Source organism: Thamnophis sirtalis, unplaced genomic scaffold (genome assembly GCF_051295495.1).
Source record: "Thamnophis sirtalis isolate CommonGarterSnake01/CBP01778 unplaced genomic scaffold, rThaSir2_p1.2 scaffold_1, whole genome shotgun sequence".
Classification (NCBI taxonomy): Eukaryota; Metazoa; Chordata; class Lepidosauria; order Squamata; family Natricidae; genus Thamnophis; species Thamnophis sirtalis.
This window is the reverse complement of record NW_028261381.1, coordinates 69,313,187-69,336,252: the sequence shown is the minus strand read 5'-3', so window position 1 is coordinate 69,336,252 and position 23,066 is coordinate 69,313,187. Positions and strand designations below refer to the sequence as shown.

General features: G+C 36.6%; 1 pseudogene; it reads left to right on the top strand.

Moving 5' to 3' along the window:
• Window positions 1-553: 553 nt before the first annotated feature.
• Window positions 554-22,286, top strand: LOC148049528 (acyl-CoA (8-3)-desaturase-like; annotated as a pseudogene).
• The last annotated feature ends 780 nt before the right edge of the window (window positions 22,287-23,066 follow it).

The following is a 23,066-nucleotide window of genomic DNA, read 5'->3' as shown; positions in this document are numbered from 1 at the left end:
ATTAGTGATAAGCCTTTGCCAGCCTCTCTTCCCCCGCAAGCTGCCAGAAAGATGTGTGTTTTAACCACTATAATGTCTAAGCAACTGAAAGCTGTTTCAGATTATGCCAATCTCCTTTCTGTATAGCCAGTAGAAATCCTCATCCTGTGATATTCCAAGGATGGAGAGAAGGCAGAGATGAATCAATAGTGACTCGTTGAATCCCAGCTCAGTTTGTTCTCCAAAATAAACAATTACTGGCACAGCTGGTCTCCGTCCTATCACTATCAGCTGGGGAGGACAACTTTTCAAAACACAATGACTCATACCGATCGGGAGCCTGCTTCTCCTTCGTACTCGAAAAGCCGAACATCTTAGGCTCGCCCGAGTTGCTTTTTCGGGAGTTTCTCAGTCTGCGTTTGTCCCAGGAGAGCAGCGTCGTCGAAACTTTGTCGGCCAATCGAACGCGAGGGGGTGGTGGAAACTCCCTTGCTCGGACTCGCCCTGTCCGCCCACCCGATGGTGCTGAAAAGGAGAGCGCCAAGTTCCCCGAAGCCTCAGTCGGGGTGGTGAGATGGCTTCCGAGCAAGGAGAAAACGGGATCAGGCGGAGGAGGGAGGCTGATCCCGCGGCCGATCAGTCCGGCCCTTCGCGGTGGTTTACCTGGGAAGAGATCGGGCTGCGCACTGGCCAGGAAGACCCATAACGGGAGCGCTGGCTGGTGATTGACAGGAAAGTCTATGACATCAGCCGGTTCTACAAGAGGCACCCGGGGGGCTCTCGGACTGTCAGCTCGTACGCAGGGCAGGATGCCACGGTAAGGCGCGGGGCAGCTGACGAGGCGAGGATTCGGGTGGCCAGTTTCTTTCGTTTCCGTAAAGTGTCACAGGGAATACCATAGTTTACGCAATTCTAATATTTGTAGCTATGGGCACGGCATTTAAATATCTTCTCCAAGGCTTCTGTGGTAGCTCTACTAAGTGCTAGTCAGATTTATTGATTGCTTGTTCCTTTACCGTTCAGGGTTGATTCTATTTGTCATTTTCAGTCTCTTCACTCCCATTGTGCGTGATTATAATTAGTTTGGTCTTCTTTATATATTTAATTTTAATTCAATTTTTCCACTCTGCTCCTTGACTATTATCATTAAAACTTGCAGATTTTCTGTATATTCAGCTTCAAGGAAGGGCTATTAGCATAATACAGGCTATTGATGTTTCTTCCCCCAATGTTACAACCAGTTGCCCTTAATATATATTCAGCATATAAATTGAATATAAGGGTCAAGTACACAGCCTTGTACCCTTTTGCTAACCTGGAGTCAGTCTGTTTTGCCATGTTCTGCCTGTATTGTGGCTTCCTGACTTGTATGTAAGTTTCTCATGAGGACAATGAGATTCTGGCTTCCCATTTTTCTGAACACTTTTCAAAAGTCTTTCTATACCATATGAAGCACATATTGACTTTCTTTTTGTTAGTATTTGGCTTTCTCGATTATTTACAAAGCATTCCATTTATTCTGCTCTTTGCTCAGTTTGTGGAGCTACACTTTAAGAAAGGTCCAAAACTGTTGGAACAGGAGCCACAAAGAGAGAGTGAGGTGGTTGTTGAAGGAATTGTTAAACTGAACTGTTGAGCCTAGAGAAGAAAAGTCGTAAGTGGGACTGAGTAACCAGGCTTAATGTGGAGGAAACAAGTGTTGTGTGAGAATGGAACCACTGATTGAGGGAAATATGTGGGCTTCCTTTCTGGATGTCTTCAGGCAGAGATGAGGCAGCCTTCCATTAAGCAGGAATCACACATAAGAAGAGAGGTTTGACATGATGGCCTACATGGTCCCTTTTAAAATCCATTATGTTATGAGTCTATGATTTTCCCAACTCTGAAGGACTGAGCCAAATCTTACAAATCCCATTGTTAATTTAAATAGAAGTGGGAGAAATAAAACAGGAATCCTACCCACAAAATGGTGCAATGAAATCAGCACAGAGGTTCTTTCTTTCTCTTTTACATTCACAAGGACATATTATTCCTGATATACGCTATGCCAGTGAGGCCTAATCTTTTTGTCATCATGTGCCCAAAGCACTCACATGCATGTGCGACAGCATGCCCACACCCATAATTCAATGTATGCACGACCCCCCTGCATGTGCCCCCACTCCTGTGTATGCATGTGTGACCCCCCATGCTCCCATGCTCTCTGCGTATCTGCCCCGCCCTTCCTGCACCCTGTTTTGGCTCCCATTACATTTTTGGGCCTCACACAGTGCCCTCATGCCCTGTTTCGGCTTCCAGATTGGTGCAGGAGGCCTTCCATGCCCAACATCGGGTCAGGGGACCACATGAATCTCTCCTGCGCCCTGTTTTGGGCTTGGAAGGCCTCCTGCACCAATCTGGAAGCCAAAAAAGGGCACGAGGGCACCGTGCGAGGCCCCAAAATGCAATGCGAGCACCCTCCATGCATACACTCCACCCCCTGTGCATCCACTGTGCATCCACACATGTGTCCCCTGCATGCATGGCAGAGTCCTGTAGACCAGGTGGTCAGCAGGAGGTGCACTCGCATACACGATGGAGCTGGTCTGGGGCGACGGCTGGTGTTCTGGCAGAAAGGGCTCTGCGTGCCACCTGTGGTGTGTGCGCCATAGGTTCGCCATCAGGGCTCTATGATTTTAGAACAAAAAGAAAGAAAAAGAAACAATTTAAACCAATTCTCTATAGGTTAGCTTTGCTTAGAATTATTTTGATAAAACATTGCAAAGTTTTGTTTTTATAGTTTTACCAAAAACATAAGTGAAGCTCTGAACAAGAAAACCCTTCCAACTATATTTAAGTGTAATTATTAATTCATAACCCACTATTGTGGCAATTAAGTAATCAAATTGTAAGTTTTTAATTAATCACACACATCTTTAACAAGGAGCCAGTAGTTCAGTCATGCAGTACTATCCTCTCTGTCTTCCCTTTTGCAAAGAGAGAAACTGGATCTATTTCAAATGATTATTTGAAGATACACATACTTATACACCTTTTCGGTCAGTTGGGAAAACCAGTATCTGGCCTCTGTTAATACGAACTGCAAGTTGGAGCTCTCTCTCCATCTCCCTCTCCCTCTCCCTCCCTCTCTCTCTCTCTCTCTCTCTAACACCCACGCACAAGAACAAGCTAGGTGTAGAAAATAAAAAGATAAGATATAAGTTATGTTTCCATGGGGTTGCAATGTGTCGGACATTACTTTGTAACTAATCACAAAAATTGTCATGGAGCCAGTTTGGTGTAGTGATTAAGTCATCAGGCTAGATATTGGCAGATTGTGAATTCAAGTGCTGCCTTGTTCATGAACAGAAGTAAAAAATAATAATTTTATCATCATTTAAAAAATAAGACTGCCCTCAGTCGCTATAATCCACTTTCAAAGCACATTAGCCTATTTCTTCCTGTTACGTTTTACTTACTTTTTAATTTTTAAAATATTTTTGATAAATATTTCAGAACACTAGTAAAATCAAATGCAAATTAAACTCAGAAAAATAAAAAAGAGAAAGAATTAAAAAAAATGGAAGTGAAGGTTGAATCATGGCAACTGGACCAAACTTTGTTAATCTGAGATATTCAGTTGCTCATCCAAGCAACTTCATCAATCAGAGTAAAAATTACTGGTAGTTAGGCAGAGTCAGAGAGTGGTTGGAATGTATCAACTATTGCCGCACCAATTTCAGGTATTTCCCCCTGAAATGAGTTGCAATATATATGTCAATAAAGGTTTAATTATCCAGGCCAAAGGTGATTAAAGGTTGAATTATGGACCTGGAACAAACTTTGTTTATCTGCCATGTTAATCTGAGATTTAGGGAGTCATGATTCAAATGTATTGAGTGTGGAAAGAGTTATTCCAGCTCCACCTTTAAACACCTTTAGCCTGGATGATTGAGTCTTCATTGACATACATTAAAAAATGGAAAGAAAAATAGAAAAACAAGAGGGAAAGAAGTAGAAGACATAAAAAGAACTTTATTTAAAGAAGTGACTTCCAATCTTCAGTATGCCAAGTAAAAAGAAATTTGATAACTTATTACCTGCTATAAAATTACAAACAAATGTCTATCTTTTCCAAAACCCATCCTTCTATATGCACAACAATAGATGATCAACTTTTCAGTCCTGGTGTCAGCAAAAGGCCCATAAAGAGTTACCAGCGATTTATAAAAAATATATTTTATTTTAATCTTGATCAAATGGAATAACTTTTTATTCCTTTCTTTTACTTTGAACACTCTGGCTTTTTAATTCATTTAGATCTTACCTTTCTTGTTGTATCACAGAGGCTAGTCTTTAGCAGACCTCTTTTTTTAGATCCACTGGAAAGTCATTATCCAAATCATTATTTTGATTTGTTTTTTGTATTTCCCCTTTATTTTTCAAAGCCTTAAGGAGATTCTTCCATGTGTTTACTTGGTCTACATATTGTATTTTTGAAAATTTTACATTCTTGAGGTTTATACTTACTATTAATATCTTTAAAAAGAAGTATATATATTTTTCTCAAATTTAAAATAAAATAAAAGTTAATGCAGAACTAAACAAATTGTGCATGTTCCACCTATAAATAAATTAAAATGCAGGAATTCTCTTTGCAAAATAAAGCAGTAAAACTAGAAAGAAAGTATTAAACAATTAAATTATGTGGTTTATACATTTTTCTGTCTTTGATATTTTCTGCAAAACACTGCAGTTTCTTTGTCATCTGTTGCTCCAGACTTTACATGAAGCCAAAATCATTTTCTGAATAATTATTGTTTAGAATTAATCATAACTCTTCAGAGCGAATTTCTGAAATAGTGCGTTTCAATATCTTCGGCAAAGCACCTCCTGGGAATTATGTTTGTCGTGCTTTTAATGGGAGAGAATAAAGATAAGAATCAAATATAACCACCAGCCTAATCATGTTTCTTCCAGGTTGGCTTTAAATTGGTTCTTAATTATAATATTTTTTTCCTTTTTTTTCCTTTATGTTTTGCCTTTAGGATCCTTTTACAGCCTTTCACCTTGACAAGACCCTAGTAAGGAAGCACATGGAATCACTTTTGATTGGGGAATTGGCATCTGATCAGCCCAGCTTTGAACCCACTAAAAATGTAAGTTTGGAGACAGAAAATTGAGGTAGTGACTTATGGTGTTCAACTGCAAATCCTTAATTATCATTTGGTGTATTCAAAGATCACTGTTGTCATTAAAACTGATCTGCTAGAAAGGTCAACAGAAGAGATTTTATAAGATGCTCCTCAATCTTTCTGCATTATCCTTGTACTTCACCCCAATCTCTTGGCATTTATAAAAACAGTAAAAGTCCATTTTTTTTCAGCAGGCTTTAAATTACGAAGTGAACTTAATATCTGCCATTTCATTCCCTTCCACTTTTCACCTCATTGCCTTGAAGCCACACTTGATCCTTCCCAAATATATCTGGAGGATATCTTCACTATCACTCACACTTGACCTCCTCTCATCTCCCTGTCTGCTTCCACTAAGCAAGCAAGACTCTAATCCACAGTGAGAGTAACATGGAGATAGCCTTGTTTGCTTCTTTAGCTTCCACAGATTCAAATGGAGTCCAAATAACCCCTCCCCCCATGATGACGCTTCTGTTGTCTCAACAAGACATATCCAGCTAGTGTCCAATGTAGAGTGAATGTATTCAGTTTTACCCTTTTCATCCTCCATATGTAGAGCAACCTCATTTTATGTCCCATCAGATAACTTCTCATCTCATTCTGCCAAACAAGATCAAAGGTATTTTTAAAAGTTTAGTTGCCTATCAGATTGGGTAAGTAAACTCAGTTCTTTCAGGCTGCCTTCCTCAGCCTCCGCCTAATTAATCCCAGCCTGTCTTCTTAAGATTCAAAAGCAGGTGATTGTAATGCAGCCTCAGAGAGATCATTTTCAGTCAGGTTTCAGGGGTGGGCAGAGCCCTGAAACACCATTGATCATGCTTGGGAATGTCCTGTGAAGGGACTTCTGGCCAATAGGCTTCTAATGATGTAACCTGCTGAAAGTTATTGAGTGGGCAGCTGTATAAAGTGATTAAAGTAGGTAAATAGAGCCCCATTGAGTTCCATAAATATTTAATCATAAATAATAATTAATATTTATTCATAATATTAAATACATATTTTATAATGGTAATAAAATACTACATTTAAGTAAATATTAATGAAATTGAAATATAGTACAAATATATTCTATAAATGAATGTTATGTGCCAATAGTTTACAATAAATATACAGATAAAAATAGTACTGAATAACACAACAGTCAGTGGTTTTTTTTATACTAGTAATTCTCCAACCATAGATTAGTATGTGCATTGGAGGAATATATAAATTGCTGCCTTGTGGACACTCAATAAAGTGGTAATAAACATTACCAAACGATACCAAGGTATACCATGAAATCATATATATCTCTCCCTCTCTTGCTCCCTCCCTCTCCCTCCCTCCCACTTCTTTGTTTCCCCATTAGTGCTTTTTGCCAAGATTATTAAATACAGATAGACATTGATTTTTAGTGTCCCAAGTTGTAGGAGTGACACAAAGGTATTCCTTCTGTGGCTAATCATCCTTTTCTTTTAGTCTCAAGCAGGTTGGCTACAACATGATTTGGGACATCTTTCAGTCCATCCAAAATGGAACCACCTTTTTCATGAATTTGTAATGTGCTATTTAAAGGTAAGTAAGGTCTATTATTCTTAAAATGTTCCACGGAATTGGAGGGAAAGAATATGGATTATTGCAAATATGCATGAAAAAGTTTCATGAGTAAATATCAAATGTGTTCTGTAATTTATAACAGAGGTGTCACATGGGATTCTCATTTTCACATTCCCACTCAAAGAACACCGAGAATTCTCTTATGTTTAATCATACCATTTGTTTGTCTGTCATTATTAAATGCAGACCAAGATTAGAATTTCACTTATAATGAACAAAATGAATGCGCAAATTAACCAAAAGCCAATCCCAATTTAAGATCCAAAGGTGGCAAAACTTGGTTCACATAGGAGATTTGAGATCAAGATCATGTTAGATAAATTCAAGAAAGTTGTGTTTTTGACTCGAATGGGAAAGAATCAAAATGCCTATTACTGTTTCAATCGGGGTGCAGAATAAAATGAAAATAACATAGCAGATACCTTTGAGGGTATCAACCCCAGGCATGAAATCCTCTTACCTCTGCTACTGGTTTAGAACTGGGAGTGTGCGCTTGCGCACGGCACATCTGCATATGTGCAGAACCTTCTGTTCATGCGCAGAGCTTCTGTGATGACGTCTAGGCAGGTGGCCTCCTTTGCCCAAACTGGGTCAGACTGGCAGAATGCCACCTCTGATCAACACTGCAAAGTTTGGATGAATACGTGGACTGAAAGAGTTCTATAGAATTCTGATATAAATTTTGAAATATTCCTCTTGTACTGTTTTAAGGCAGCAATAATAAGAATGAAAAAAGAGTAGCACAGTCTCTTAGTTGTCCAACCAAGAGCCTATAGAGCAGTCATACTGAAGTAAAATAGAAAACATTCAAATCAAATTGAACTAGAAAAAGCAGGTTGTGTGCTATTGTGACTACTTTTTAAAAAAAGACTGAAGAATGTTTCTATATGAGAAAGAGAGGCAGAGTTGGGGGAGGCAGAGTCAAGAGGGGAAACATTGTGAAGTTATGTTCCCATAAGCAATCCAACTCCAGCTGTTCTTGAAGTCCATTAAGTCTTGTCCAGTGCCAATTTAGTGTGGACCATGGGGGTCAATATGGCATGGAAAAAACAGTGTTTTAAAAGTAGACATTCCTTTCCATAAGTTTATAACTAATGTAATTGTTTTCAGAGGTACCAGAGTTTTGTATATTTAGATCCTAATATTGTCCATCCAACCAAAAGTGCTTTATATGTATATTCCAAGGTTGCCTATATTGGAAAATTTGCTCTAATTATTAGCTTTCAGTATTTAATACTTGACTATAGTTAAGCATGATAGTTCTAGATTCTAAAAACCGAATCCTGCCTCATTAATTAGAAATTGGATTTCCTGTAAAGATATTCTCAGAATCAAAGAACTCCATAGAAATGTTGTAAAAAATGAATTTATTTTCTGAAAATATTTTCCTGATGTTTAAACTAGAATTTTTCTCAGAATATAAATGTAACTCTTAATTATATAAATTTTGAGAGCATTCACCTATTCCCCAAAAAGTAAGGTTTAATGATCTCTATCTATTGATATTTGAAGAAATACCCCTCCAACAATTTTATTTTACATGTTGTATTCTTTGGTGTATGTACGTACATACATGCATACATACATACATACATACATACATACATACATACATACATACATACATACCTGGGGTGGGTTTCAACCGGTTTGCGGCGGTCCCCGCGAACCGGTTGGTCAGCGAACCCAGAAGTCAGTAATTTCTGGGAACGGCGAAGGGCCCGCCCGCCCTCCCACTCTTCTTACCCGGTTTTGATGAGTTCTGCGCTTCCATGCATGCGCAGGACGCATACAGCACCTGCATGATCCTCCAGGAGCAGCTGGAGCATCGCACAGACACTAGTACGCATGCGTGCACTGTGCACGTGCACGAGGACACCGCCGGCCCCATTCCAACCGAACCGGTTGGAACGGGGCGAGAAACCCACCCCTGATACATACATACATACATACACACACACACACACACACACACACACACACACACACACACACACACACACATACACCCCATACGTTTATGTCAAATATTTAATGGATTCAGTGCAAATATGGAATTGATATTTAGGGATGGGTAACCCAATTTTTACCTATTAGTATCAATTCTGATTTGGACAATAGAATATTCTATTATTTTGCATCAATACTAAAGCAACAGTATGAGATTTGGAAATAAACAAAAGAATGTGGGCATTTGTATTCAACTGAGTTATGTAGTACTCCATAGATATTTCTCTGTTGTCTAATAACACAAACCAAAAATGATTAAATATCAGTAATTACACTGATTATTAAATATTGATTGAAGTATTAATTAATGCAGATTTTAAGAAGCAAGGGTGAAACTGGACATCCGTGTTTAGTTTCTCTAAATTATGGAAAAGTAGGAGAAAATGTCATTAAATTTTACTTTAATTGTAGATATAATATTTTTAATCCATTTTAGAAATTCCAACGGATTTTCAAATCTATTTAATACTAGCTGATAACCCGGCGTTTACTGGGTATTTATTTACAACCAATATCCCTTACCAGAGAGAGCCCCCTTATGCAATACTGTGAGGCTGTTACCATGGCAACTGCACTATGCTGTACAGTAGATGCCATTTTAAGGCACAACAGCTGTATCTTAACAGAACTTGAATCCAAAATGCACACTACCACTGTCAAAAGTACAGTGACTTGACACTATAGATATAATTCATTCCTTTTCATTTCAGCAGCCCAGGGATTCCAGAGTGATGCTGAAATACACACACAGACACACACAGACACGCAGACACACACAAACACACACCCACACACACACACCCACACACACAGAGGGGGTGTAGTGGTGTCTTACCCTCACAGACTTTCCAGACAGAAAGTCACTGTGTATTAAGTTTGGTTGAAATAGTTAAAGGCATTCCAGAGTTATGCTGGAACATAGACACACAGCCATAAAAGATAGATAGATAGATAGATAGATAGATAGATAGATAGATAGATAGATAGATAGACAGACAGACAGACAGACAGACAGACAGACAGACAGACAGACAGACAGACAGACAGACAGACAGACAGACAGACAAGCAAAGCACAGGTCTGCGACTAAAAAGCTGTTTGATTATTTTCATCTAATTTCCATGTATATTGGTGTGCTGAAAAGAAATAAAATATTGAAAAAAACTCCTAGACATCATGATTTGCCACAACATGCAAAATTGTCTTCAAATTTATCAAAAAAATTAATTTTTGGTTTTTTTAATATTATGGGTTTTTAACCAAATTTAAAGTCCAAATTGCTATCAACTAATTCACATAAGTGCATTTAAGATATAAAATGCCCGAAAAACCTTAAAGGGTTTGTCCGAGTTACGTAAAAAAAATAGCACTGTAAATCTGATGGTCAGCAATATATACATAAGCTAGGCAAGTTTTAAGTCTGTGCTTCTAATGGTAGAAGGGGTTAATCTTTCCTGAAGAATCCAGTGGGAGGGAGACACAGGACAGATAGCTTGTCTGCATAATTTTATTATATGACAATAATTCACAGATCCATAATAATCAATTATCACTTCCACGTGTGAAAACTGAATTACTTTTTGGATGTTATTTTAACCTATTATTTCTTTTACCTTGCTTTTCCTATGATAGAAAAGTTTGAAGGATGTTTAGAAATGCTATGCCTTTTCTTATAGATTATGATTGCCCTTGATTTTGTTTGGACTTTATAAAAGTGGAAATGAGATGAGTAGAACAAATATTCTTTGGCCTCATTTTAAGATAATAGTACTAACTGAAAGAGAAACTGGCCAGTGCAGGAAAACTTTCCATTCCCAGCATCTGGTTTTCATCCAGATCAGGATATTCTCCCCCCAAGTTTTATTTATTTTATTTATATTACATTCAATCCAATATTTATTAAACAGTTGGTTGTCTGGGTGCAATCACATTTAAACAATCATTATAGTCATCTTTGTTGTCACATTTATCTACACTATTACCACATAATAGTAATATTCTAATAACATAGTGATACAATAACAGTAATACTTGGTATCATGTACTTTAACAACCCTTCTCTTTAATACTTCATTTTTTAATATCTCTTCTTTTCTAACTTCTGTCTATCTTATCTAGCAGTTAATAACATCTAAGATTAAGTATATCCTATGTCAGAAAACAAAAAAAAGGAAATAAAAAGAACAAAAGAAAATAGAGAGAGGAGGGAGATATAGGGAAGAGTAACTCAAAAATAACAACGGAGAAGAAAATCATCCCTTCATCACCTCCTTGCCTGCTTCAACTTTATAATTGCTATGCCTTAAAGAAAAGAAAGGAAAAGGAAAGGCAAGTCCAAACAGCAATAAAGAGAAGGAAAAAAAATAATCTAACCATTATCTATTACCCACCTTACTTTAATTGTTATGCTTTTTTTTTTGGCCTGCCTCCCATATTCCTCCCTTATATCTCTAATTTTATCTATATCTACTTCTTGGAAGTTTGGTCTAACTATTCCTGCCATCTCCACCCTTTTCCGCTGCCTAACTTCTTCTTTTTTTATTATAAATTTTTATTTTTATTACACAGACAACACATACATAAAAAAACAAAAACAAAAAAACAACAAAAAAAGAGCACCATCACATACAGCATGTCGTTTGGTTATAGGTGTTTTAACATCCATATTCTCGAATAACATTTACCATTACAGATTTTTCATCTAGTATAACTAAATACCTCACTATCATTGTACAGTATATGTTCAATTACTATTAGTATTTTTCCCCCAATAAATCATAGTTCCCTTACATTCTTGATTATCTATTTGATAACAGTATATCTTTATATAATCCCCAAGTGAAAGAAAAAAAAAATTTTTTTTTACCAACCATTTATATTTATATATCACTATTTTCAATTATGCATAGTTCCACCAATCAACTATCAGGTATGTTTATGTTCATTGTTATCCTTGTACCTCATGCATTCAAACAGAAATCTTATTCCTTCATTTTTCAACAAAATATTCTAAATAGTCGCTACATATATATACAATTTTTAATTATTCCCTTATTAAAATTATTTATCAACAACAAGATATCATTGTAATATGTTCTTAAGTTATACATTATATCACCAATCCTCTATCAAATATACATAAAATCTTTGTTATCCTTCTTCTTTTTAAAGCAAAAAATTCTAAAGTATTCAATTCATAGATGTATCAGTTTTTCATTGTATCGTTGTTAATCTATTTCACAGCATAATTGTGCTATCATTTAACTCCTTCAGTTAAAACATGAGTAAAACATTTTTCATTTCCAAGTTTTTCCCCCCAACCACTGATAAAACAAGTCCCATATCTTATAAAATTGTTCGTCCTCTTGTTCTCTAATTTCAAGTGTCAATTTACTCATTTCAGCACCGTCCATTATTTTTTGAATAACTTCTTCCTGTTTTGGTATTATTTCATTTTTCCAACTTTTTGCAAATACGATTCTGGTTGCTGTTAACACGTTTACAATCAGATATTTTAAGTTTTTATTATAGATTTCTGGTATGATTCCCAATAAAAAGACCTCTGGTTTAAAGTCTATTTGTTTGTATGTCATTTTCTCCAACCACATGTGGATTTTAGTCCAGTATTTTTTAGCTTCAATGCAAGTCCACTACATGTGGTAATATGAGCCTGGTATCTGATGGCATTTCCAACACTTTTCTGATTTATTCTTGGACATTCTTGTAATTCTCGTTGGGGGTAGATGCCACCTGTAAAACATCTTATACAATTTTTCTCTATATGCAGTAGACATTGTCATTTTATAGTTTTGAGACCACAGTTTCTGCCATTTCTCTAAATCAATCCCATACCTAAAGTTTTCCCCCCAAGCTATCATAGTTTCTTTAACTTGTTATTCTTGTAATTTAATCTCCAATAAATATTCGTATAGTTTTTAAATTACTTTTTCATCCGTACCTGTTAAAATTTTGCCTAACTCAGTCATTTTATTGTAAACACCTTTGGATTTTCTATCTTCATTATATCTGGATTTTATCTGTACATATGAATACCAATTCATTTCTATCTTTTCTTGTTTCAACTCATGGATAGATTTGAGTTCACCCTCTGCATTCAATATTTCAACATTTCTAACTGTTTGTTCCTTTTTATATATTATTGGATATGAAAATGCTTCAATCGTTGATATCCAGACTGGAATTTTTAAGTAGTGTAATCTTTTAACCTTTTCCCAGTTTAATAACAAAGCCTCCCTTATATAATGTCTTCTAAAATAGCCATGTGCTTTAGTTCCCTTATTATAGTTCCCTTATAAAAAGTATGCCATCCCAACAGTAAATCATGACCTTCTACATTCAATAGTCTAGAATTTTTTAGTGTAATCCACTCCTTAATCCACATCAAGTTTGTTGCTTGGTAGTATAACTCCCAATCAGGTAAGCCCAATCCTCCTCTAATTCTAGCATCTTGTAACAATTTAAGTTTTATTCTAGCTTTTTTCCCTTGCCAAATAAACTTCAAAACTATTTTGTTTAAGTCTTGAAAAAAGTCCTTACCCAATCTGATTGGGATTGTCTGGAACAGGTATAAAATTCTAGGTAGAATGTTCATTTTAATTGTAGAAATTCTTCCCATCATTGATAGTTGTAAATTTTCCCATTTCATCAAATCAGTCGCTATTTGTTGTTTTAATCTAGTATAATTGTCCTCCTTGAGAGTACTGCATCTAGGTGATAGGTATATCCCCAAATATTTAACCTTGCTTGTAATTTGAATCTGCAAAGTTTCTGACAACTCTTCCTTTTGTGTTGCTGGCATATTCTTTGTCATAATCTTTGTTTTGCCTTTGTTTATTTTCAAGCCTGCTACTTTTCCATATTCCTCTATTCTTTCTAGAGGTTTGGGTGCTGTTTCTAGTGGATCTTCAAGAATAAAAACTAAGTCATCTGCAAACGCTTGTAGCTTATATTCTTCTTTCTTAATTTTCATTCCTCTTATTTCTTCTTCTTCTCTGATCTTTCTATTTAAGACTTCTAATGTTAAGACAAAGAGTAATGGTGATAATGGGCAACCTTGTCTCCTACCTCTCTTTATTTCACTAGGATCTGTTAATTCTCCATTTACCATTATCTTTGCTGTTTGTTTCTGATATATCATTTGTATGGTTTGAGTAAATTTCTTACCAAAGTTCATCTGCTCCAGTTGTCAAAACATACATTGCCAATTCACATTGTCAAAGGCCTTCTGTGCATCAAGAAACATCAAAGCCATTTGTTTTTCGGGGTGGGCCTCATAATATTCCAAAGTATTCAAAATCATTCTCATATTGTCTTTAATTTGTCTCTTAGGTAAAAAGCCATTTTGATCTGAGTGGATGAAGCTATTTAAATATTTTTTAAGTCTCTCTGCTAGTATAGATGCAAATAGCTTATAATCTGAATTTAATAAAAAAAATTGGTCCATAGTTCTTAGTTTGTGTTAAATCGGTCTCTTCCTTGGGTAGCAATATAATATATGCTTCTGACCATGACTTCGGTATTCTACTCTCAGACATCACTTCATTCATGACTTGTAAGAGTGGGAGAATAAAAATTTCTTCAAATATTCTGTAGAATTCCACAGGTAGTCCATCCGGTCCTGGGGCTTTTCCATTATTTTGTTTTTTAAGTGCATCTGTTAGCTCCATCATTGTTATTTTACTTTCTAGCATTGTTCTAGTTTCATCTGATATCTGGGGGAGATTGGCATCCTGTAAGTACTTTTTGACTCCTCCCTCCTCCACCTTCTCTTGTTCATAGAGCTTAGCATAGTAATCTTGTATAATTTTTTCCCCTCAGTATTTCTATACTGAATTTGTCCTTGTTCATCTCTTAATTGGAATATTTTCTTTGTTTCTCTCTCTCTCTTTTCATCTTATATGCCAACCACCTGCCTGGTTTATTTGCATTTTCAAAATAGTTCTGTTTAGCACCTCCAATTTTTTGTGCCAGTTCTTCCTTTTCCAGTAGGTCCATTTTATGTTTAATTATATCCATTTTTATCTTGACATCTTTTTTTGTGGGATCTCTGTAATTCTCTTTCAAGTATTTTGTAATCATTATCAAAAGCTTTATGATTTGTCTTTTCTTTAAGTTTCTCTTCCTTGTATAGTCTATTATCAGACCTCTAGTAACAGCCTTCATTGTATCCCAAAGATTCTGCATAGATGTATCTTATTTCCTATTTTCTTTAAAGAAAAGGACTAGCTCTTTTTCCATTTTTGTACAAAGTCTTTTTCTTTCAATATGGTATTATTTAATGTCCATCTAGATCTTGCCCTTTGGTCTTTCCATTTAATTGAGATTGAGTTGTGGTCCGCCCAAGTGCTTGCTCCAATCTCAATTTCTTGTACATTGCAGATCAATTCTGCTGAAGCCCATATCATATCTATTCTAGAAAATGATGAATGTCTATTTGAATAAAAAGTGTATTGTTCTTTTTGGGCATTTCTTTCTCAACATATATCTTTTAGATTTATTTCATCTATCATCCTAAAGAAGGATTTCAATAGCAATTTTCTAGTTAGCCTTTTTGTTTTGTGTTTTATAGTCCATATTTTGGTTCACAATGCCATTAAAGTCTCCCATCATACAAATATCAACATAGTCTAAGTCCAAGATTCTTTTATGTAATTTTTTATAAAATTCATCTTGTTTTTCATTGGGGGAATAAATTCCAATTAGAAGTGTTTTTTTATATCCATAATTTCCACCATTAAAATTCTTCCCTCTTCAGCTGCATAAATTAGTTTTGCTGGAATATTGTCTTTAATATAGAAGATCACTCCTCTTTTCTTGCAGTTCGCCAATGTTGAAAACATTTTCTCAAGCTTTGGTTGAATTAGTAGATGTTCATATCCCTTTTGGATATGTACTTCTTGTAGGCAAATTATGTCAAGTTTAATTTATGAAATGTTTTCTTTCTTTTAGTTGCTGAATTAAGTCCATTAATATTAATTGTAATCATTTTTCTTTCCTCCATGTTTATACTTTATATACAGGATTTATAACTCTAGTAGATTTGGGTTCTCATTTCTCTCTGCAGCTTACACCCCGCCACCGCACCTTCTTCTTTCTCAATTCCACCTACAGCTCCTTCTACTTTTTCAGTCCCAGTTGTAGGTGACTCCAATAGTTGTGCTACAGAGTCATCTTTCCCAGTTTTCTAAGCCATTTCTCTAAAATATTTTGCATAAAAAGCTTCTGCCTTATCAATTGTATCTATCCTGTGTCTTTGTCCTTGCCATGTACATAGTAGACCTTCCAGTATGAGCCATCTGTAATTGACACCTTTTTTCATCAGAACTTTGGTCAGAAATTGGTATTCTCTTCTCCTCTCTCTTACCTCTCTCGGAATTTGTTTGAGAACTGCGATCTCCTTGCCTTTGTATTCTAATTTTCTATGTCTCATTTTCTGTAAAATTTGTAATTTGGTTGTTTTCTTAGTAAATCTTACATGCACTTCCCTTGGAAGAGCATTTCTCATTGCATATCTTGGAAGACTTCATCTATGGTATCTATCATCTCTTGGAAGACATATCTTGGAAGACTTCGTCTATGGTATCTATCATCTTCTCTTGGGATATCTCTAATACGTTTATCAGGATTTTGGATATTATCTGTACTAAGTTCTCTCCTTTTTCTTCTTCTATGTTTTGAAATCTTAAGAAAAATTCAGACCTATCCATCTCCCATCTTATATTCCACTACCCTCCCTTTCCACATCGTTCAGTCTACTATCTAAGTTCTCAGTTTTTTTCTCTCCTTCTTGGATTTTACCTTCAATTTTTTGAATCCTGTCTTCATATTTCATCATCCAGTTGTGCATACTTTCCATTTTTCCTTCCATTTTATCAACTTTTTGTACTATACTTTGGTTTTGTTGTTCTATTGTTTCCATTCTTTTTTCCATACTGTCAAACTTCTTTACAAGGTTATCTAACTTGTCATCCCTACTATCAAGTCCTACTTGCATTTTCTTTATCGCTTGCATGATTGTCTCAAAGTTTGCTCCTTTCTCTTTTTCTTGCTGAAGCATTAACTGTATTGACCTCTGACCTCCCGCCGGTGAGGAGGCAGGGATTGTTGTTGTAGAGGCAACAGGAGTTACTTTTCTACTCATGCTCAACAAATTTTTGAAGGTGTAAGGTTATAAGTACAATGAGAAAAGGGCACAAGAGAAAAAGAAGGGGGGAGAGCGAAAATCTGACTTAAGAAAGGGGATGAAAAAGAAAGAAAGAGAAGAGAGAAAGAGAGGGAAAGAAGAAACAAAACAAAAACTCTTCAGTCTAATTTGCTCAAAATTTAAGGTGAGCCATCCATTGATGTCCCAATGTCTTCAAAAAGAAAAAAAAATGCAAAAAGAGAACATAGAGTAAGAAAAAAAACAAGGATACTTCAAGCCACAAAAAAAGAAAAAGAAGGTAAGAAGTCAAAAAATCAAAAGGAGAAAAAAAAGAAAAAGGTCAATATCTCCCCAGCAGAATAATATGAAAATAACATAAAAAACTGCCACCAAGCTAAAACAAATAAGTTCAGTCTTCCCCCCCCCCCTAAGATCAAAGTCTTTCCAAGGTCATTCTCAGCTTCCTTTGCTGCTTTGTTATTTAGTCTAAGGCAGAGTTCCAGATAATAAAAAGCTGCAGCTGTATAAATAAAGCCTACTTTTTTTAGTCAAATAGATTACAGGGGAAATTTTGGTAACAATATTTCAAGTCTGCTAGATGGCAGTGTTAGCTTATATTGACTTGTTAACTTGTATCAACTCAGTATTAAGGCTTCCATAACTTTGTTTAGAAAAAAAGAGAAAATAACAAGAGTTACTAAAAAGCAGCCTAAGAGCTAAAAAACAGATCTTCAAAGCACTTTAAATTTAAATTCAATGTCCCCACAAGGTCCAGAGTTAAGAATGTCAGTGGTAAAAAGAAAAACACAGAAAGCCAATTTGAATTGCAGGAAAGTCCAGCCCTGTTTCCAGACATAAAAAGAAAAAAAAAAGAAAAATCCTTCAAATGGCAAAACTTATACCTGCCGCTTTTCTCACTAGTCAGCCTTATTTTAAACTGAATTTCCAAATTTAAAGTGTTCTCTTTCCAATAAAAAAAGGTTTTAAAACTCTCACCAGCACGACATGCTTCTTATCCAGTCTATTCAGGGCTGTCAGCAGTTTCAGTAACCATTTGGCTAATTTGGAAATCGCTGGCAAAGGGGTTTTTTCCTGGTTCACCAGAGACTTTGCGGGTGTCTTTGGTACCACTGGATTTCACCCTACCTTTCACTATCTCTTTGGGACAGCTTGGGTCCAAAAAGAACCATCCAGATGATCTGGTTTAGATGGACATTCAGGAGCAGCCTGAAAGTCCGTCTTCACACTAAGCCCTGCCTTCCATCTTTCCGCTGCTTAACTTCTAAGCTTTCTATCCCAGCCCCTTTCTTCCTTTCAATCATATCATCCAACTTTCCTAATACACCCCCCCCCATTTCATTTCATCCACCACTATTATTTTTATTATCATCTCCTCTTTCTTTTTTCCCTTCTTCATTTTTTTTTATTGGCTTTTCCCTTTCTTTTGTTATCTCCTCATTAAAGAGAGACCCTATTCCCACAGAAAACATTGAGCCATGAAACCTGGGTAGGCTTGCCTGGGGGGGGGGATGTCATGTGACTGGGTGGGAGTGATGTTAAGTTGGCCACACCGACCCAGGTTTTGTGGCTCCCGGTGTTTTCTTTTCTGTGGGAAATGGATCCAAATGGCTCTTTGAGGGTTTAATGCTTCAAGACAAAATTTCATTCATTTGTAATTAGAAATAAATATTTCACAATATATAATTACATATTGTTTTTGTGATTAATCACTATGCTTTAATTATGTTCAATTTATAGCAATAAAAATACATCCTGCATATCAGATATTTACATTACGGTTCATAACAGTAGCAAAATTACAGTTACATAGTAGCAACGAAATTAATTTTATGGTTGGGGGTCACCACAACATGAGGAACTGTATTAAAGGGTCATGGCATTAGGAAGATTGACAGGGAAAGATGTTAAAAGCTGAGATGTAGAATTCTTCTTTTACCTTTTAAGCAACCTCTATTATTCCCCAATTCCAGTTGCTCAATTATACAGCCAGAAGTGCCTGTATCCAATCAAAGAGCTACAGTGTTTACAGCTTACACTATTTCCACTCTTTTTCTTTGTCAACAAATTCCAGGTGCAGGCAATTTATCTAGTGATAGTCTTGCAACACTGTTTCTAATACACTGTTCAGGATTAATTTCTAATCCACACTTTCTTCCCTCTACTTTCTCACACTTTCCCCTCTGGGTTTTGCTCTGGCCAGAAGATGTCGCTGTTGCACTGTTTCTCTTCTACTTCTCTTAGTTTCCTTTGTTTACACCATATTCTTTTAAAGTTCTGGAACCAAATTTTAATCCAAATAAGAGTTTATTAAATCCTTAGATGGCCACTCTGCTTTTCTTCTTTTAGCATTTATAGTATCCAAATAATCAAACAGTTAATATATCTTATTTTGGATCTCTTTCAGCTCTGTCCTTATTGGCTACTGTTTCAGGAGGTGGAGGCTTGACAAAACCACCACCTTCTTTTGCAGCCCCATTGTTGATCAATTTTTTCTAGAAAGGGGCATTTCTGACAGAAGTTTAAAAAAACCCACAAATTTCTCACACAGCCACCACACTGTTCTTCTTTAATATCACTCCTGCACAAATTTTACTGTCCCGTTGCCCCACCTCCGTGACTGCCCAAAAATGGCAGTTGTTCCTACTGTCGTTCAGGAGAGCTTGCTTTGCACCTAATGAGGAAATTGTAAGTTCCTCATGGTCAGCAAAGCGCCTTTCCTTCCTTCACTGTCCCTCCAGAATTTACTGGTTGGATTTCATGGGGCTCAGCAGAGCCTCACTATTTTCCGGGGTTCCACCACAAAACCGCGGTACACTAAAGCGCGCTTGACGAAAGCACGTATGTGACATCATCACAGCGCGACGAAAACAGCACGCTGTGAGCGGTAAACTTAAAATTAACGCGTAAATCTAAACCTAACCCCCCCAAACCTAACCCTAAACCTAACCCTAAGCCTAACCCTTAACCTAATGCTAAACCTAACGTTAACCCTTAACCTAACCCTAAACCTAACCCTAACGCTTAACGTAACCCTAAACCTAACCCTAACCCTTAACCTAACCCTAACCCTAACCCTAAACCCTTACCTTTATGTGAATCGGCTTGCTTTAAAAGTGCTTTTTAAAGCACCCTTTTTTCTCTGCGGTCGTATTTGTCGTGCTGCTAATGATGTCAGGTACGCACTTTAATCGGGCGCGCTTTAGTGGACCGCGGTTTTGACGGGTCACGTTTTCCAGCCGTTCTCACCATGATGTCAACTGTCCCAGGACATTTTTTTTTTTAAAAAAAAGTTCAAATTAGACCAGACAACTTGGTTCAGTCTGGAATAAGTAAGGGGAAAGATTTGAAAGTAACTGTAGAAAAGAAATGTTTCACAAAATGAAAAATAAATATATTACTAGAATTATATTTTAATTCTCCATATTTTCAAAACTGTACTCTGGTGACTATCAGATTTGATAACAAATGAGTATTTAAACTCTACTATTAGGGTAATATAATTTAAGATTTCCAATATTCAATATATATATCAATATATATGAGCCGAGGTGGTGCAGTGGTTAGAGTGCAGTACTGCAGGCCACTTCAGCTGACTGCTCTCTGCAGTTCGGTGGTTCAAATCTCACTGGCTCAAGGTTGACTCAGCCTTCCATCCTTCCAAGTTGGGTGAAATGAGGACCCAGATTGTGGGGGCAATGTGCTGACTCTGTAAACCGCTTAGAGAGGGCTGAAAGCCCTATGAAGTGGTATATAAGTCTAACTGCTATTGTTATTGCTATTGCTATTGCTATTTGTCTAGAAATACAAGTTATATACCATTACATACAAACCAACCAACATGAATATAAATATAAATCATGGACAAATATAAATATGCATTGTGGACATTTGCTTGATCTTCCTTCATTCATGGTATGTCTGGACTAAAACCTGTCTTTCTCTCTTCTCCCAGCTTCAGTCAATGTGCAATGTGAATCAATCTTTTTTCAATGACTGCGTAATGGGGCACCTGAATTTTCAAATTGAGCACCAGTGAGTATTGATTTAGGGCAATGAGATTTTAAGCTATCAGTAAGAAACTGCTTCATAGTTTGAATAAGGCAAAAAGATAGTTAAGTATCACAAGTTCTTTGCCTTCCTTTCTCCCTATAGTCTCTTCCCTACGATGCCTTGGCACAACCTTTGGAAGGTGGCTCCTTTGGTGAAATCCATGTGTGCTAAACATGGTATTGAATATCAGTCAAAACCTCTCTTTGCTGGCTTTGCTGACATTGTGTAGTAAGTATCAGACTATCAGGCCAGAAGAGGAGTTGGGGATCTAGGAAACATTCAAGATACAAAGGTTAGCCAAACAGATCAAATGAATGAAATCAAATGAAGGATCTGCATGGCTTTGCTCTCAAGAGTCGGGGAAAGGAGAACATGCAATTATATAGACATACTTACATACATGTGAATATGTCAACTGAACAAAAGAGATCTGGTGTGCAAAGTATTAAACTGCTAATGAGAAGGAAGATTTTGGTTGTAGATCCTTTAAGAATAAAAATAAGCCTAATAGTAGAAAGAGAGAGATGCTAGTCATTAAGCATGTGTTCTATCACATGCATCTTTTATAAAATTAGTTAGTATTAAATAATTAGTTATCAGTTAACATCAAACAGGCAATGGCAAACTGTTTCTATATTGCTTGCATGAAAATTACACACCCAGATGGCCTCCTAAAGATAGGCAGACTGCTGTCTCCCTATCATCATGACTATGAAATTTGGGTGCTTAGATAAAGTACTACTTTATATAGAGTTCATATAAGTCCATATAAAGCAGTGGTGAAATTCATTTCTTTTACTACCAGTTCTGTGGGCATGGCTTGGTGGGCATGGCAGGGGAAAGATATTTCAAAATCTCCATTCCCACCTCACTCTGGGGTCAGCCAGAGGTTGTATTTTCTGTTTCTCTGAACTATTCAAAATTTCCACTACCAGTCAAGACATGTCAAATACCTAAAAGGGTAAGAATCACTCACTGAGAGATTTTTGTGCTATTCTTTCTGTCCTCAATTTACTGCACTTGAATTCACTTCTTTGCTTGAATCAGAGGCAGGATTTTTCTAAATAGGACTTAACTCTCATGGCAATGAAGAGAAACTTACTTTCTGTTTTTTTCAGTTCCTTGAAGGTTGCGGGTGAAATCTGATTCAAAGCATATCATCTTGAACAGAAAACACAAAATCCTAAAATCTGCCTTCAACAAGGGAAGAAGGGTGAAGAGACAAGATAGATCTGACCTTGAGAGGCTTCAGGCATAGGAAACCTAGAGTAATTTGTGAATGAAACAGAATGCTGGAGAGCCTTTTGGCCTCAGCTCAACTTTTGGCATGTTTCCTAATGAGTATTAGCATTGCAAGCAACACCTCCCCTTTTCCTGCTTCTTGGATGTATCATAAAGAAAGTAAGTTTCTTAATACTTTTCATTGAATCCTTTGTTTCTGCTTTTTACTTTTGACCTCTGTTTTGCAATGGTTGCGAAAATAAACTTAATAGCTATTGCAGTGGATTCTGGATTATGATATGAGATTAAATTGCATCAGCAGATACAAAAAGCACCTAAGAAATCAATCCATATTTCTTCTATTTTGTTTTCAAATTTACTTGATGTTTCTCTCCCCCAGGGCTTCCAATACTGGGATAAATCTACTAATTCTTCCACATTCATTAAAAATAAGAGAAATGAAAAGGTATCTTGCACCACCAAACAAATAACATCACCAAGATGACCATGCATGTTTATATTTCTGTCCTTTTCTTCATTCTAGGGGCTTCTTCTTGGACTGGGAGGGTGACAGAGGTGGTATTCAGCAGGTTCTGAGCAGTTCTGGAGAACCGGTAGCAGAAATTTTGAGTAGTTCGGAGAACTCGTAAATACCACCTCTGACTGGCCCTGACCCCATCTATTCTCTGCCTCCCAAGTCCCAGCTTCCCCACTCCAGGGGAAGGTTACTGCAAAATCCCCATTTCCTCCCCATCAGCTGGGACTCAGGAGGCAGATAATAGATGGGGGTGGGGCCAGTCAGAGGTATTTACCAGTTCTCCAAAGTACTCAAAATTTCTGCTACCGGTTTT